General features: G+C 41.1%; 2 pseudogenes; both read left to right on the top strand.

Moving 5' to 3' along the window:
- The first annotated feature begins 3,139 nt into the window (after positions 1 to 3,139).
- LOC138934822 (uncharacterized) lies at positions 3,140 to 6,238 on the top strand (annotated as a pseudogene).
- Positions 6,239 to 15,487: 9,249 nt separating this feature from the next.
- On the top strand, positions 15,488 to 16,214 carry LOC138939384 (uncharacterized; annotated as a pseudogene).

Consider the following 16,214-nt stretch of genomic DNA (forward strand, 5'->3'; position numbering starts at 1 on the left):
ACCAGGGATGTTCCGCGAGATAACCACATACGTACGACGCTACCCGAAATGCCTGGCGCACAAACTGCTCGAACAAAAACCAACCGGAAACCTGCATGCAACTAACGTCATACGGCCGTGAGAACATGTTACGGTCAACCTCGTGAGCCCGCTTCCACGATCATGTCGCGGCTACGTGTGGCTGTTGGTCATGCAGAACCGATTTACGAAATGGGTGGAACTTACGCCATTACGCCAGACCACAGCAAAGACCATAATTCGCGAAATAATCGAGTGAATAATGCTGCGACACGGCCGACCCGATATCGTCATATCGGATAACGGCACGCTATTCAAATCTGCGCCATTAACCGAGAGGCTCAGAGCCTTTAACATCGAACACCGTACCGCGCTCGTCCGCGCACCACACTGTAATCCGGTAGAGCGTACAAAACGGACGATTAAGACAATGATGGCGCAATATGTCGCGACTACCGCGAGTGGGAAGAACACCTGCCCGCATTGCAATTCGCGTACAACACCGCCACACATGACGTCATGGGGTACACCCTTGCATATCTAAACTACAGCCGCGAATTGACACTGCCCGCACCCGCCTCTGTCCTTGCAACATTCATGAAGGCCTCAACACCAGACATCGTCCGCTAACGACTCCAAGACGCCGAGGGAGTTGTACGAATCAACCTGGCCAGAGGGTTCCAACGACAACAACATTATTACTACCTGCGATGGCGAGAATTGCGATCAAAGCTAGACGAGTTGGTGTGGAAACGAAACTATCCGCTATTTAGTAAAGCGAACGCATTCAATGCGAAACTTGAGCCAAAATTCATCGGCCCGCTGGAAATACGTCGGTTTATTTTGCTGATAATTGTTGATCTCCGGAGCAAACGCGGGAAATGGTCATCACATACACATCCAGAACATAAAATCCGCTCCCGGCAAAAATGAAAACAATAATACCGACGACAACAACGATAATACAGAAGATCTGGAAGACAATAACATCGAATTAACGAAAACAATAACAGGGAAAACGAAGAAGACATCGAACAAAACAATCCTACTACGAATTAAAATAAAAAATCCGACGTGATGAGAACAACCGAAATAGACCACGCTGAGAAGCTTTCGAGATGGATATCAAGAAAAACATATTGGAAGTTATAAACCAGATTCTGAGAGAACCCGATCCATCATACGGCCCGGCTGTACTTGACGCACTGCCAATCTCCCGGCCACCTAACCAAAATCGTCAAAAGTTGGTACCGCCATTCAGCGGTCCAACCGGATGAACCAGCGGAAGCTGGTCGTGCTGGCAACGCCACCGCCGCCGCAGCTGCCAGCCAAACGGCCAAAACTAACGGCCACCATCGAGACGACAGGCCAGGAAACTTCAACGGGGGACACAATACCCGCCCCTCTCACACCCGAAATCTTGGGCCCCATAGGCCCCGCGCCACTACCACCGATCCTGGTAAAGCTGGAACCAGAATACACCGTGCCGATACCGTACTTTGCGGGAGGGAGTCTCGATTGCGCACATTACCGATCGGACACGACAATATTTCTCAATTAGACACAGACCCAATCAGACACAATTCCGATTGAACACATATGGTTGCAATCGGACACAGACCCGATTGGACAAAGGCCCGATCGGACACATATGGTTGCAATCGGACACAGACCCGATCGGATACGGGCCCTATCGGATACGGGCCCTATCGGACACAGACCCGATCGGACGCAGACCCGATCGGACACAGGTTCAATCGGACACAGTTCCGATAGTTAGGTCCATCTTACAATTATTGTATGGATGGGAAAATGTATCCGTGGACACAGTGGATTCCGCCCCACCCTCCCCCGTACGGAGGAGGTCCACTATCAAAAACTAGACACATAGGTTCGCGTTGAACCTCGCTTCGCATGGAAATTTGTAAACCTATGTGGAACCTTGTTACGAATTAAAAAGTATATGCGTGCAGGCAGTATGTTTCGCCCCCCCTTTACGGGGGGGCTCCACTTCCGGAAGATGTAACCTAACCCAAACCTATATATTTTTGATATACTGTGTCCGATCGGGATGGTGTCCGATTGGGTCTGTGTCCCATCGAGCCTGTGTCCAATCGAGTCTGTATCCGATCGGGCCTGTATCCGATCGGGCCTGTGTCTAAAACGCAAGCGTACGCACGCACACGCACAAATTTAATATATCAAAATTTCACATACCAAATATAATTATCTCTTATTCTTCTCTTTTCTTCTTTGTCGCTCGTTGCTCCAAAAATCGCGTGGTCTTAAATTGGCAGGATTAGCAGGATGAGTAGACCGTGGACCGCGCGCTCTGTTCTTCCATCTTTCTTTAATTGTTCGCAGGGCTTCACGCATTTGTGCTTGAAACTCCGATCGAGTCGGATTGTTTATATAACCATTACTGCACACAGCATCTGAAAAAGAAATAAAAAATACATTATCGTTAATGAAAATCATAATAATCCTGACTACAAATATGTAGAAATCAATAAATGAAATGATCATACCGTAAATTGCCAAAATAAGGCGGGTATTGTATAAAGATCGTGGACCTCCTTCACGACTCCACCAGGTAAACGATGGTGTTAAAGAATCTGTCAATATTTCCTTTAAACACAAATTGACGGTTTCCTTTAACGTGAACCCACCAATGAACTCAAAGTAATGCATCTAAAAGAATAAATAAAACGTATGGATTGTATAAAAAAGTATATACATATAATATTACATATCAAAATAGAACAATACAAAATATTTTTATGCCAACTTACAATTTCGGAATAACCATCATCATTGATATCTTCGAAAATATTCATTTCTTCCAGAAAAGATATATAATAGAAAGGATGACCGTTTTAGTCACGGGGTGCACGACGGCGGTTGTCACTCTTCAAATGCTGCACGCATTTCGAAATATTTTGCAACAGACCATTTATTCTTTTGTAAACAAAATGTAATATTATCAGGATATTAAAAGTCATTAATTATATTAATCGTATCAATCATGAGTCTACGAGAATCGGCAAAAATCTCTAATATTCTACTTTCATTTTTTGTTTTCACACATACATGAATTATCTTTTTTCAATGTTTTATAGAAATGGAAAATTTTCAACAGTTTGTCGTTAGAAAACTAATAAATTTGGAATTAAAAATTAATAATATGAGCCAAAAAATGAAATTAATTAACACAAATCAAAAACTTATATTAGAGAAACTTTCACTTATTTCAACTTTCGAAATGGAACAAAGCGAACGTGATATTTTTGAAGATTTACCACTCAAAGATGAGAACAGTCTTCAACCCGTGAAAACAAAATTAAAAAATGACTTATCTTATCGAAATCAAATGGTTGAATATCTATATTTCAATCTTAAAAATATTTCAGTATTACAAAATTTCTTTGAGAAAAGGAAGGATAATAGTTTAGGATCTGATGGACAATTTTGAAGAGAATATCATTAGAAGTCGTTAAAAAAATTTTATGTATTGAATATTATTTCTTGCATGATAAAATCATATCTATTTTCTGAATTATGTAATGTATTTGATCCGTGCAACATACATACGTAAACTTCTCAAAGATAGCAAATGCATATGTATACAAATTATATATTGTATTTAGATGAAACAAGTCTTTTTATAGAAATTTTATAAAAAAGCATTTACAAACGTATATTTTGTGGAATATTTTTATTCAGAATTGCAAATCCTAAGTTATTTATACTCTTTTTCTCGTTTCGAGATGTTTTATGCAAAGAATAATTATTAAAAAATAATACTATATCATTTCGATTATACATATTTCGAAAATAACTATTCATAACGCTAGTTTAAAATAATTTCAGATTAAACAATTGGCATGTTTAACTTGTAACAATATAAAAACCTCATGTTTACGAGTAATAAAATCCATATTATCAAATAAACTTGCGGAGAAATACAGTTGGTACGGATAAAAAAAAATTTTTTTTTTCAAAACTTGATATATGGAAAATAATTATGAGTACGTAAAATATTTAAAAACAATCTATTTTTTATTAATAAATTGTATAATTCCTTTACAAATTGAAAGACATTCGTAAATATTTGTAGCGTTTATTAATTATTAGATGTACAACTTTGCTTCCGCCGTTTTTTTTTCGAGGCTTTATTGTAAAAAACTGGTTATACATTTATGATTCAAAGTATTGTCCATCGTTGGCCACTACTTTCTCCCACCTTTGGGCAGCGTACGAATTCCGCGTTGAAAAAACTGGTCATCTTTTGAAGCGATCCACGAATCGATCCAATTTCTTACTTCTTCATAAGACCGGAAGTGCTGGTCAACCAGGCCGTGTGCCATTGATCGAAACAAGTGATAGTCAGGGGGAGCAACGTCTGGAGAATACGACGAGTGGGGTAGGACTTCCCATTTCAACGTTTCCAAGTATGTCTTGACCACTTTCGCAACATAGGGTCGAGCATTGTCATGCTGCAAAATCACTTTATCGTGTCTCTCGTTGCATTGCGGCCGTTTGTCTTTTAATGCTCGGCTCAAACGGATTAATTGCGTTCGATAACGATCGCCTGTGATTGTTTCAGTCAGTTTTAACAGCTCATAATACACTACGCCGAGCTGGTCCTACCAAATACAGAGCATGATCTTGGAGCCGTGAATATTCGATTTGGCCGTCGACGTGAAAGCATGGCCGGGATATCCCCATGATTTTCTGCGCTTGGGGTTATCGTAATAAACCCATTTTTCATCTCCAGTCACAATGCGATGCAGAAATCCCTTCCGTCTTTGCCTTTCAAGCAACTATTCACAAGCAAACAAACGCCGTTCAACATCTCTCGGTTTCAACTCGTACGGCACCCAATTTCCTTGCTTCTGAATCATTCCCATGTCTTTGAGGCGTTTTGAAATTGCTTGTTGAGTCACTCCCAATGATCGTGCCAATTCTTTTTTGACTTTGACTCGAGTCTTTATTAAGTAATGCCTCCAATTCTGCATCTTCGAAAACCTTCTCTCTTCCACCGCTATGCCGGTCTTCGACGTGAAAATCACCGTTCTTGAAGTGTTGGAACCACTCACGATACGTTCTTTCACTAATAGCGGCTTCATCATAAGTATTTGAGAGCATTCGATGAGCCTCAGCCGCAGATTTCTTAATATTGAAGCAGAAAATTAGAACCTCCCGCAAATGACGAGAATTTGGCCCGTAAACTGACATTTTCAATCGAGAATAACTTTATGATGCAGACACAAATCGATTAATGTTTCTATGGGGTTATGTTGACAGATGCCCAAGTTTATTGCATGACGTCTATGATCTATTTATTTCGACCACTACTTACCGCTAAAGCCATCTATAGGAAAACGGCGGAAGCAAAGTTATACACCTAATAATAAAACATATGTTAATATTAATATTTTTCAATATTTCTTATATATATTAGAAATAAAGTGTTTGATAAAGTACCCGAGGAGGTTCTGGTTTCGGGGGGTGTCGGGAAGAACGTTTAGAGTCCACGCGCACGTACGTTGATCCGAACCGCACCTCGCGAATATTCACACTTACACTTACTTCGACGATTGACTTCCGGTTGATAATGTCCTTATGTTCACTGAGATCCTTGAGAACACCGTGAGATTGATTTCTAGATCCGATCCGAATCGCAAACCAAATTCCGAGAGCTTTGTAGATTTTTCCAAAGACAGCGTGCGCTATGAAAGACCGTTACTCACGGAATGATCGAGGATCACCGGAAGGGTCGATATCGACGCAGGAGCGCGGAAAAGGTCCTGAGAGCTTGATTATGATTGGCTGACAGCATGGCGCGATGCTGATTGGATTGATAAGACCGGCATCGGGATTGGGTTGAGGTCGCGTACAAGAGAGAAAAAGAAGAGAGAAAGAACCCTAAAGAGAAGGACTAGAGTGAGTGAGATGATGTTGAGGAGATTGCGAAAAAGTCGCGATATTTTCTGAGCATGAAGTATACTCATTTCTTACTTGATTAAAATTATGTCATAGACATATTTGTTCTTATATTTATTGAGAAATAAAATTAAGTAATGAAAATGTTTCTTTTCCAGATGTGATACGAAAATCACATAATAATGTAACGGATGAGCAGATTTCCGCGCCTATAAAAATATGGCTAGCCCATGTTAAAGAGCGCACGAAGCGTTTTCGAAATATACAAGAATGAATCTTATGGATCCCCAAGTGTGCGAAGCAGCAGCAACAGTAATGCCTATCTTACAGTGCAAAGGAACAGGCAATAGGAACAGGGAATAACACAGGCAACAGAAATAACCATATTTCAACTTACCAGAAAGTGTGTATTAACGCACGATGGAATGTGAAATAGGCAATAGCAATAAAATTTCCGACGCGTTGAATTTCCTATTGCTTATTCCATATTCTATTGTGCGTTGACACACAATTTCTGATAAGTTGAAATATAATTATTTCTGTTCCCTGTGTTATTCCTTGTTTCTATTATCTGTTCCTTTGTATTGTGCGATAAGCTTAATAGGAAGCAACCGTTCATAATAGCCGTCCATTTATTGTGACAATAAATCTTAGTGCCACGTCTATTATATTTATATAATAAGATAATAATAAGATATTAATAATAAGTTAATCAGATAAAATAAGATAATAATATGATATCAATAATATAATAAGCTAAGAAGATATTAATATAAATTATAAGATATTACAAAATATATTGTTGCGTCCCTGCGGGTCGTCTGTGACCGTTATTTCTGAATCTGCTGTACCCGTCTCCGGGAGAACGTTGCTAAGGGTTGTTGTTAAACAACGGCGTTCATTTGGAGAGAGATCGGCCATCTTGAGAGTCTCGCGACGGATGCCATTCCGGGCGGAGATATTCGAGATTATCTCCGATATCCCTCTTGATAATTCTTTTCATTTGAAATATCCCACGGGGGAAAAAGTCCCCGTAAAATTCAAGGTAATTGTGATAATTAGCTTGGGGAAATGTTCTGTAGAACTTCCGGTTTTTGTCGCTGATATAATTGAAGATTGTTTATTGGGAAATGATTTTCTGTCCATTGTTAATTTGGAAAACATTTTTGAGCCAATTTTTGGCAATCCTAGTGTGGGGAAAAAAGAAAAGTTTTTATGTTCACGCATTGAAGATTGTATAGATGAAGTTTCTCCATTTTTGAAAGAATTCTTTCAGAAGGAATCTCAAGATTTTTCAAGTAAACAGAAGGATATTTTTTCGGAGAAAATAGTGGCTGGAAATTGTAATGGGGAGGCGCATGAAATTAATGTGAACAATTCTAATCCAATTAAGCAGGCTCCCGACGAATTCCGTTGCAAATGCGGGAAAAGGTCGATACGATTATTGAGGATATGAGACGTCAAGGAGTAATTGAGGAATCACAAAGTCCATGGGCGTCTTCCGCGGTTTTGGTGAAAAAGAAAGATGGGACAATTAGATTCTGTGTCGACTACAGAAAATTAAACGCCGTGACTAAAAAAGATTCCTATCCAATGCCTCGGATTGATGATATACTTGACCAGTTATCCGGAAACTCTTGGTTTTCTTTGTTAGATTTGAAGAGTGGATAGTGGCAAGTGAAAATTCGCTCAGAAGATAAAGAGAAGACAGCATTTTCAATTGGAAATGGCTTGTGGCAGTTTACATGTATGCCATTTGGACTCTTCAATGCCCCTGCCACTTTCGAGCGATTGGTGGAAAAGGTTTTACGAAAATTATCCAAGATTTGTCTGGTGTATTTAGATGATGTAATTATCTTCGGTAAAAATTTCGAGGAGATGTTGGACCATTTGAAGCAAGTCTTCTTGCGTTTGCGATCTGCCAATTTAAAATTGAATCCGAAGAAGTGTTCTTTCTTCAAAAGGGAAATTAAATATCTCGGTCATGTTGTTTCTGAAGGAGGAGTGACAACGGATCCTGAGAAAATTTCTGATGTTAGGGATTGGCCAGTTCCTTGGACCAAGAAGCAAGTACGTAGTTTTTGGGGTTTTTGTTCTTATTATAGAAAATTTGTGAAAGGATTTTCTTTAATAGCTAAGCCATTATTTTCTTTGACCGAGAATTTGACAAAGTTTGTGTGGACGGAACAATGCAAATCAGCTTTTCAGGAATTAAAGAAACATTTAATGTCTTCTCCTATTTTATCTTTTCCCAGGAATGAAGGTCAATTTCTTCTTGATACTGATGCCTCAAACCATGGTATTGGCGCAGTGTTATCTCAAATTCAGGACGGCTCAGTAAAAGTTATTGCTTATTATAGTCGTGTGTTGGGTAAATCAGAAAGGAATTATTGTGTAACTCGACGAGAGTTACTTGCTATTATAGATTCATTAAAGTCATTTCAACACTATTTATACGGACGTAAATTTGTGATTAGAACTGATCACATTTCTTTACGGTGGTTGATGTCATTCAAAAATCTAAAAGGACAAATGGCGCGATAGTTGGAGCGAATCCAGCAATATAATTTTGAAATTTTTCACCGAAAAGGGAAACTTCATGGGAACGCTGATGGATTATCAAGACGCCCTTGTGCAGAAATCAATTGCAACTATTGCAACAAAATTGATTTGAAAAAGGAGGAATTCGTTGGAAGAATTGTCTTTGGGTCGGATAATTTAGGAAATTGGAGGAAGGATCAATTAGAAGATCCGGCGATAGCGAAGATCTTACTTGGAAAAGAAAAGGATCAGCGTCCTTCTTGGCAGGAAATTGTTTCAGAAAATTCGTTTTCCAAAATTTATTGATCGCGGTGGGATTCTCTTGTTTTAAAAAATGGTGTTTTATTTAGAAAGTGGGAATCACCTAATTTACAGACTTCTGTTTTTCAAATTGTAGTTCCACAAAGGAGAATTCGGCAGATCTTGGAAGAAGCTCATGATTCTTCTTCCGATGGACATTTCGGAGTGAACAAGACTTTGGGGAAGATCCGAAAACGATTTTATTGGGGCACCTGTAAGCAGGATGTTGAAAATTGGTGCAAGTTTTGTTACGTTTGTATTGCTAAAAAAGGACCTTTTGATAAAGGAAAATCTGAACTACAAATTTATAACGCTGGAGTTCCATTTGAGAGAATGCAAATGGATATTTTGGGTCCATTTCCGACATCTTCTACAGAAAATAAATACTTATTAGTTGTCTCTGATTGTTTCACCAAATGGGTCAAAGCTTTTTCATTAAAGAATTAAAGGAGACTCGATAGGTAAAAATGGAAAGTGAGAAAAGAATAGGAGGAGTAGATAGATAGAGGGTAGGACAGGAAAAGGAAAAAGCGGATAAAGGGACATTGGAGGAGAAGAAAAGGAGCATGAAAACGGGGAAAGAGGGAAATAAGGGGAAAGAGAGGAGGAGGGGAAGTACGGGAAATATAGAGGAAATGTGGAAAAGGAAAAGGGAATTAATAGAAAGATTAGGAGGGGGAGGGGGAAAAAGAAATGGGGGTAATTAAGAAAGGGAAAAAAGAACAGATAAGATTGGAAGAGAGGGAGGGAGGAGAGGTGAGTTGGTGGAGGGAAATGAAAGAAGAATGGAGGAAGGAAATAAAGAAAGGGATTCAGGAAGTGAAGGAGATGCTGAAGGAAGAGCTCAGGAGATATATATGGGAAATTAGAGAGGAGATGGGAGAGATGATAAAGAGGCAGATGGAGGAAAGGGAAGAGAAGTGGAGGGAAGAGATGGAGAAAATGAGAAAAAGGATGGAGGACCTAGAGGAAGAAATGAGAGGGATGAGACGAAGAGAGGAAGAGAAAGGGATAAGGGGAGGGGAGAGAATGGAAGGGAGAATGAAAGAGATGGAAAAGTGGAGGGAATTGAGGGAAAGGGAGGAGAGAAGAAGAAATATAGCGATAAGAGGAGTGAAAGGAGGGGAGAAGGAGATAGAGAAGAAAATAGGGGAAACAATAAGAGAGTTAGGAGTGGAAGCAAAAGTAGAGGAAGTGAGAAATATAGGAGAGAGGAGAGGGGGAGAAGGGAATGACGATAATAAAGGTAAGTAAAATGCAGGAGAAGATAGAATTAATGAAAAAGAGGTGAGAAGTTAAGGATAAGGAAGTTAGAATAGAAGATGATTTAACGTGGAAGGAACGAAGAATGAGGTGGAAACTAGAGGACATAGCAAGAAGAAAAAGAGGGAAGGGAAAAAGAGTATGAGTGAGATATGAGAAGATACAAATAGAGGGAAAATGGTGGAGATGGGAGGAACAAGAGGAGAAATTAAAGGATGGTGAGGGCAGAATATGGGTAGAAAGGGGGGAAGGACAGGAGATGACGGGAAGGGGAAAGGGGTAGAGAGAAGAAGAAGAGAAAGGGAAGCACTGGGGGGAAGATGGAAAATAGCGTTTTGGAACGTAGCGGGGATAGGGAACAAGGATAGGGATTTTTGGCAGAGGATAAAGGAATGGGAGATTGTGATATTAATGGAAACATGGGTGGAGGAGAAACACTGGCAAAGGATAAAGGAGAGGCTACCAAAGGAGTTTAGGTGGAAGATATAGATGGCGAAAAGAAGAAATAGGAAGGGAAGAGCAAGAGGGGGAAGTATGAGGAATAGGGGGGGGATGAGGGAAGTATGGGGAATAGAAAAGAGACTATGGGGAAAGGACTGGGAAAGGAGAATGTGGCTATACGACACGCTAGTATGGACAGTAATGGGATATGGGGCGGAGGTTTGGGGGTGGAGGGAGAGAAGGGAGATAGAGGGAATACATGACAGGTATATAAGATGGACAATGGGACTGGACTGGAGGACGCCAGGATATATGGTAAGGGAGGAAGTGGGAAGAGGATTGATGAGAGAGAGAGCAGGAAGAACGGTATGGAATTTCGAAAGGAGATTAGGGAAGGAAAAGGGGTGGAAGTAGCAAGGAAATGCTGGTAAGAGATGAAGGAACGATGGAGAAGAGGGAGAGTGATAGGGAGCTGGGAACAAGAAAGGAAGGAATTCTTGAGAGAAAGAGGAGTACAGGAAGAGGAAGAGGAAACAATAGGATATGAGGAGTTGGAGGAAAAAGATAGGAAAAGGCAAGATGAGGAAAGGGAGAAGAAAATATGTGAGTCGAAATATAATAAAGGGTATAGGGAAATAAAGGGTGAGGGAATTCCAGAGTATTTGAAGAAAGGATGGATGGAGAAAAGGTGGAGAAGGGTTATGAGATTTAGATTGGGGAATGAAATGAGGGAAGGATTATATTGGGAGGGGGAGGGAAGGATTATATTGGGAGGGGGAGGGAAGGATTATATTGGGAGGGGGAAGAAAAGAAAAGTTGTAAGATGTGCGGTAAGGAGGAGGAGACGTGGGAACATGTATGGGAAAGGTGCATGAAAAGGGAGAAAAAAGATGGGACTAGTTGGCAGGAGGCAAAGGAGAGGATACTAGGAGGAGAAGGAGCAGGAGAGGAATGGATGAGGGAGATAGAGGAAACGAGAGAAAGGGAGGAAGAGAGAGAGAGAGAGAGAGAGAGAGGGAGGAGAGAGAAAGCAAAAAGAACAGCGGACACGGAGGTCCAAAATAGATTAAATTAGATCAAGTTAAGTTCGCGGAGTTAGGATGTAAGTAGGATAGGATAAGGATAAGTAAAGTACACAAGTTGAGGGACAAGAGCGACAAGAGGGATAGGAAGCGCGTGTGTGTGTGTACAAAGCGTTAAATATAAGTGTAGAAAATAAGATGTAGATATGGAGGAAGATTTGTAACCCCATAAGGGAACAATAAAGAATATCAATCAATCAATCAATAATATACTGGGCGACGTTCTATAGATATACTAATAACATACTGGGTAACATTCTATAAATATATTAAAAATATATTTAAAAAATACTGAAAGATATTCACAGAATATTCTACGAACTATAATAAATGGGACATAGGAACTTTCTCAGTATGTACTCATTGTCAGTATATCGTAATACGTATATCGAATGTTTTGAGAATGTACGCAATATACTTTTGCGATATCCTCCGAATATTTTCAGAACCTACATGTGTGTTAGGGACTGATGTTGTTGAACATTGGGAGGCAAGTCGACTTGCTAGAATAAAGGATATGACTATATGGGATAGAAATGTTCATCTACTTTTTACGAAATGGCCAATTTTAAAACATCCGCAGAATTAGTCAATATTTTTAGCAGTAGTATTGTTATTTGGAAAGGTTCGTAGAAGTTGTGTGACTGATCATTTTCAACAATTTTTACAGATCGAATCTGATTATGCTGCACAATTCGGAAACGTACTCTCTATATACAATAAATAGCCAGAATTTTCAAAAAAATATATGCTCTTATGAAAACTGAAATTAAAGACACAGCATATGGAGAACAACTAAATCAAATAAATGAAAATATATCAGAAGGTAATAAGAAAACCTAACATTTCTTATTACTATTCAATTTATTCTATTTATTTTTTCAATGCCATCAAATTCTATCTACTTTTCAATTCAGTCATTCAATTTTATATTTATTCTTTTACTATCATACTCTAATAATAAAATACATATATTTCATATCTTTTTTAGAAGAAAAAAATATTAGACTTCTAAAATTATTGCCAGCATTATGTATCCCAACAATACGAATTCACGTGAAAGTGGAAGGACCATCAAGCCTACAATAACTGAATTATTAAATTCTTTTATTTTATCCGTATATATAAGTATTATTTTTATATTCCTCTATATTTTACGTAAAACAATTTTGAAGCTGTAGTTGAGCTGAAAGTAATGTTTATTTCTTCTTATTCCAGAGTCCAGCTGATCTTGAACATAATAATGAACGTCAAAGGAATAGAACTGTTGCATTAAATTTGGCTCTGCAATCATTTATTATTTTTGTAGGACGTGACGCTAATTCAATTAACGCATACTACGTTTGCATCGACAAAATATTATATAAAACTGAGAGTGCTTTCAAAATCGACGTATGCTACAAATGCTTTTTCGTACTGCATGTCTGTTATTCTAAAGAATCTCAACAGTTTGAGACTTCTCATACAAAAATGTTTATATAAAATGACAACTGAGTACGACACTAATGTGATAAATCCAAAAGTTGTATGCATCGAAAAAGAATTTTGTAAAATGTAAAGATTGCAATTATTTTGAGTTTATGATACTATACTATTATGATGCATAGAATACTAACCTATTTGTTTTTGGTTTTTATTTTAAAAATTTCCTAAATAGTTATGTAAACGAGATAATTACGTTCTTACACTTTATATGTTTTTACATCATATTTATTTTTCAAATAATATTTTTCTATTAATATAATATTGTATTTATCTTTATATAATATTTATTCTATTAATATAATAAAATTTACTATAATATTTTTCATTTATCTGTGTTCGGGAATCGACCTCGACGAGATCGCCCGAATCTTGAAAGAGACGCTCAGAGATGAGCGAGAAGCGGTGTGTAACGAATCCGTAGATTCGCTGGAGGATAAGGTGTTGATAAACAAGATTCGAATGCAGATTAATTTGATTTTGTTTTATTTAGAAGAATAGGAGCGAGCGACGGCACATATCCCGCGAGTAGGTGAGTAAGATCGGTTCCAGCCTACTTTTTCAATGAGTGCGAGAGAGAAGTACCATTGGAGAGAAAGAGACAAAGATATGTGTCAGAACAGGTTATAGGCAACCGCGAGGGGGCGTACGGGCCGGAGAGGAACGGGGGGTATGTAGGGCCGGGGGGAATGGAGGGTATGTAGGGCAAGGGAGGAAGCGCGGCCGGGGGGGAAAGCGGGTACGAGTCACCGAGAGTGCTCGAGAGATGGCGCTCGGCTTGATCGGAGGCCACGCTTACCTCCTCGCCCTACATACCCCCCTGCCCCCCCCACGGCCACAACTCCCCCCCACGGTTGCCAACAACCTGTTCTGACACATATCTCTGTCTCTTTCTCTCCAATGGTACTTCTCTCTCGCACTCATTGGAAAGTGGCCTGAAACCAACCTTACTAAGTATTCAACAAAATCAACGAGATCGCCCGGGAGATGGCGCTCGGGTCGATCGGGGATCGCGGTTCCTCCCCGACTCGACCTTGACGCGATTTGTTCTTTAGGGACGCGCGCTGCTTCTAGCGCGCGATCCGCTATCGCGATTCTTTAGGGACGCGCGCGACGCTTCTAGCGCGTGGTCCGCGAGCGGACGCCGCGCGTCCGGCGTCGAGGGGGACGGAGGATCGTCGGAGGGCGGTCGAGCGGATAGAGGAGCGTCCCTCGTCGCTTTCCTCTTCTCGCGGCGCGCGTTAGCGGCGATACGAGCGCGCTTATCGCGTTTAGGGGTGAGTTTTTTTCCGTTTTCCGGCGACGACGCGCGTCCGGTGGCGAGACGCGTCCGAGAGCGAGTATCTGGCTCGGTTAATCGGGGCGCGTCCTCGCTATTCTTCCCGTTATAAAAGGACGCCGCGGCGATCTCGAGGTATTAGTACATTCGAGAATATTCGCGGCGCGATGAAGCGCGCACCGAGCGCCTTAACGAGATTAGCCGGAAGAGCGGTGAATATTCGAATCGGAAGTATCGAGGATATACGAAATTTGGAGATATCGAATTGTTTGAAGAAGAAACTGCGCGAATGTTACATAGAGGACTGTTTGTACTGTAGGAAAAAGAGTTCGTGCGAGAGGCGAGCGAGATGCGATTCGACGAGCCCTTCGCGAACGTCGGAGCCGACGGCTATTTGCTTTATCGCAATTGGAAACGGCGATACGGAGTTCCGAAATTTTCGTGGGAGGTGAATCACGTCGTGCATTGCTTTTTTAAGTTCGGTTGCCAATTCGGAATTTATTTCGAGGAAGACGAGAGATATTGCGCGCGTAGCTCGAGTCTCGTGAGAAGCGTGTCGACGCACGTGAAAAAAACGGTGTGTAGCGAGATAGTGCCCGCTTGCGATCTCATCGACGAGATTTTCGACGTGTCGAATAATTGGTGCGGCGGCTGCGCGACGAGAGCTTTGTTCTACATCGAGAATTACGACGAGGAAAAGACGTGGTTTATCTGTAAAAAATCTTGGCGTTCGTTAAACGACGAGTGACGAATCGAGAAACGATGGAGGCGCGCGATCTTCTCGATAGCGCGCGGGACATCGCGACGGAGGACGCGTATCGCGCGTGGGTGCGACGGGCGTCTCGAGTCTCTGCGGGAGAGGTGTCGAGGCGAGCACCAGGGGAGATCGACCGGAGCGATCAATTCTCTTATCGCTCAAATCGTTCGATTGACGGGCGCGAGAGACGATCTGCGTCGACGTTTCGAACGCGTGGGAGGCGGCGTAGAGAGATGCGAGGGATTCTCGTGGTTCGAGATCGAGACGACTTTCTCTAGACGCGTTTTAACTGGCGCGGTTATTAATTTCGATTATATCGAACCTCTGCGATTTCTCGAGGACGCTAGAGATACCGTGCTCGATCGAATACGCGATGTTATGGATGGATATAACAGTTTCAAGGTCAATGCCGTGTTCATCGGCGAGTTCGTCTGGGGCGACAAGATCGATATTAAGACTATCGCCACGAAGAATTATCCGCTTCTACCTCTTTCCGACCTGCGAGAGTGGTACGGGAAGCGAGTGGTCGACGCTACTCTAGCCTCGTTGGAGGAATTTCAGGAGCGCGATAGCGGATGGGCGTTATCGCCAATACTCAATTTAACGGTGAATGTGAACAGGTACAATCCTATGCGCGCCGGATGTCGCGTCGAGATACCGCGAGAGATTATGTTGAAGAAAGCGATGGTTAATGTGCGATCTACGGATAATGCGTGTTTCGCGTGGGCGGTAGTCGCCGCTCTATATCCAGTCGAGAAACATACGGAGAGAAGCTCGCGGTATCCTCGCTACTCGACGGTGTTGAATCTGGAGGGCGTTGAGTTTCCTATGAGTTTGAACAGAATTACTAGATTCGAGCGTATTAACAGCATATCTATCAACGTGTACACCGTTCGGGATAAGAAGGACGAGAAAGGCAAGCTACCGCGTCGTTCCTCTGCGTCTCACTGGAGATAAAAAAGACAGACACGTTAATCTGCTGTATCTGGACGATACAACGCAACGAGATAACGCGGCGCATTTCGCATGGATCAAGAATCTGTCGCGATTCGTCGGCTCGCAACTGAGCGGTAGGCAACATAAATCGCATATATGCGATCGGTGA

Source organism: Polyergus mexicanus, unplaced genomic scaffold (assembly GCF_030449975.1).
Source record: "Polyergus mexicanus isolate NDT 795.1 unplaced genomic scaffold, iyPolMexi1.0 SCAF_1, whole genome shotgun sequence".
In the NCBI taxonomy this organism is placed as follows: domain Eukaryota; kingdom Metazoa; phylum Arthropoda; class Insecta; order Hymenoptera; family Formicidae; genus Polyergus; species Polyergus mexicanus.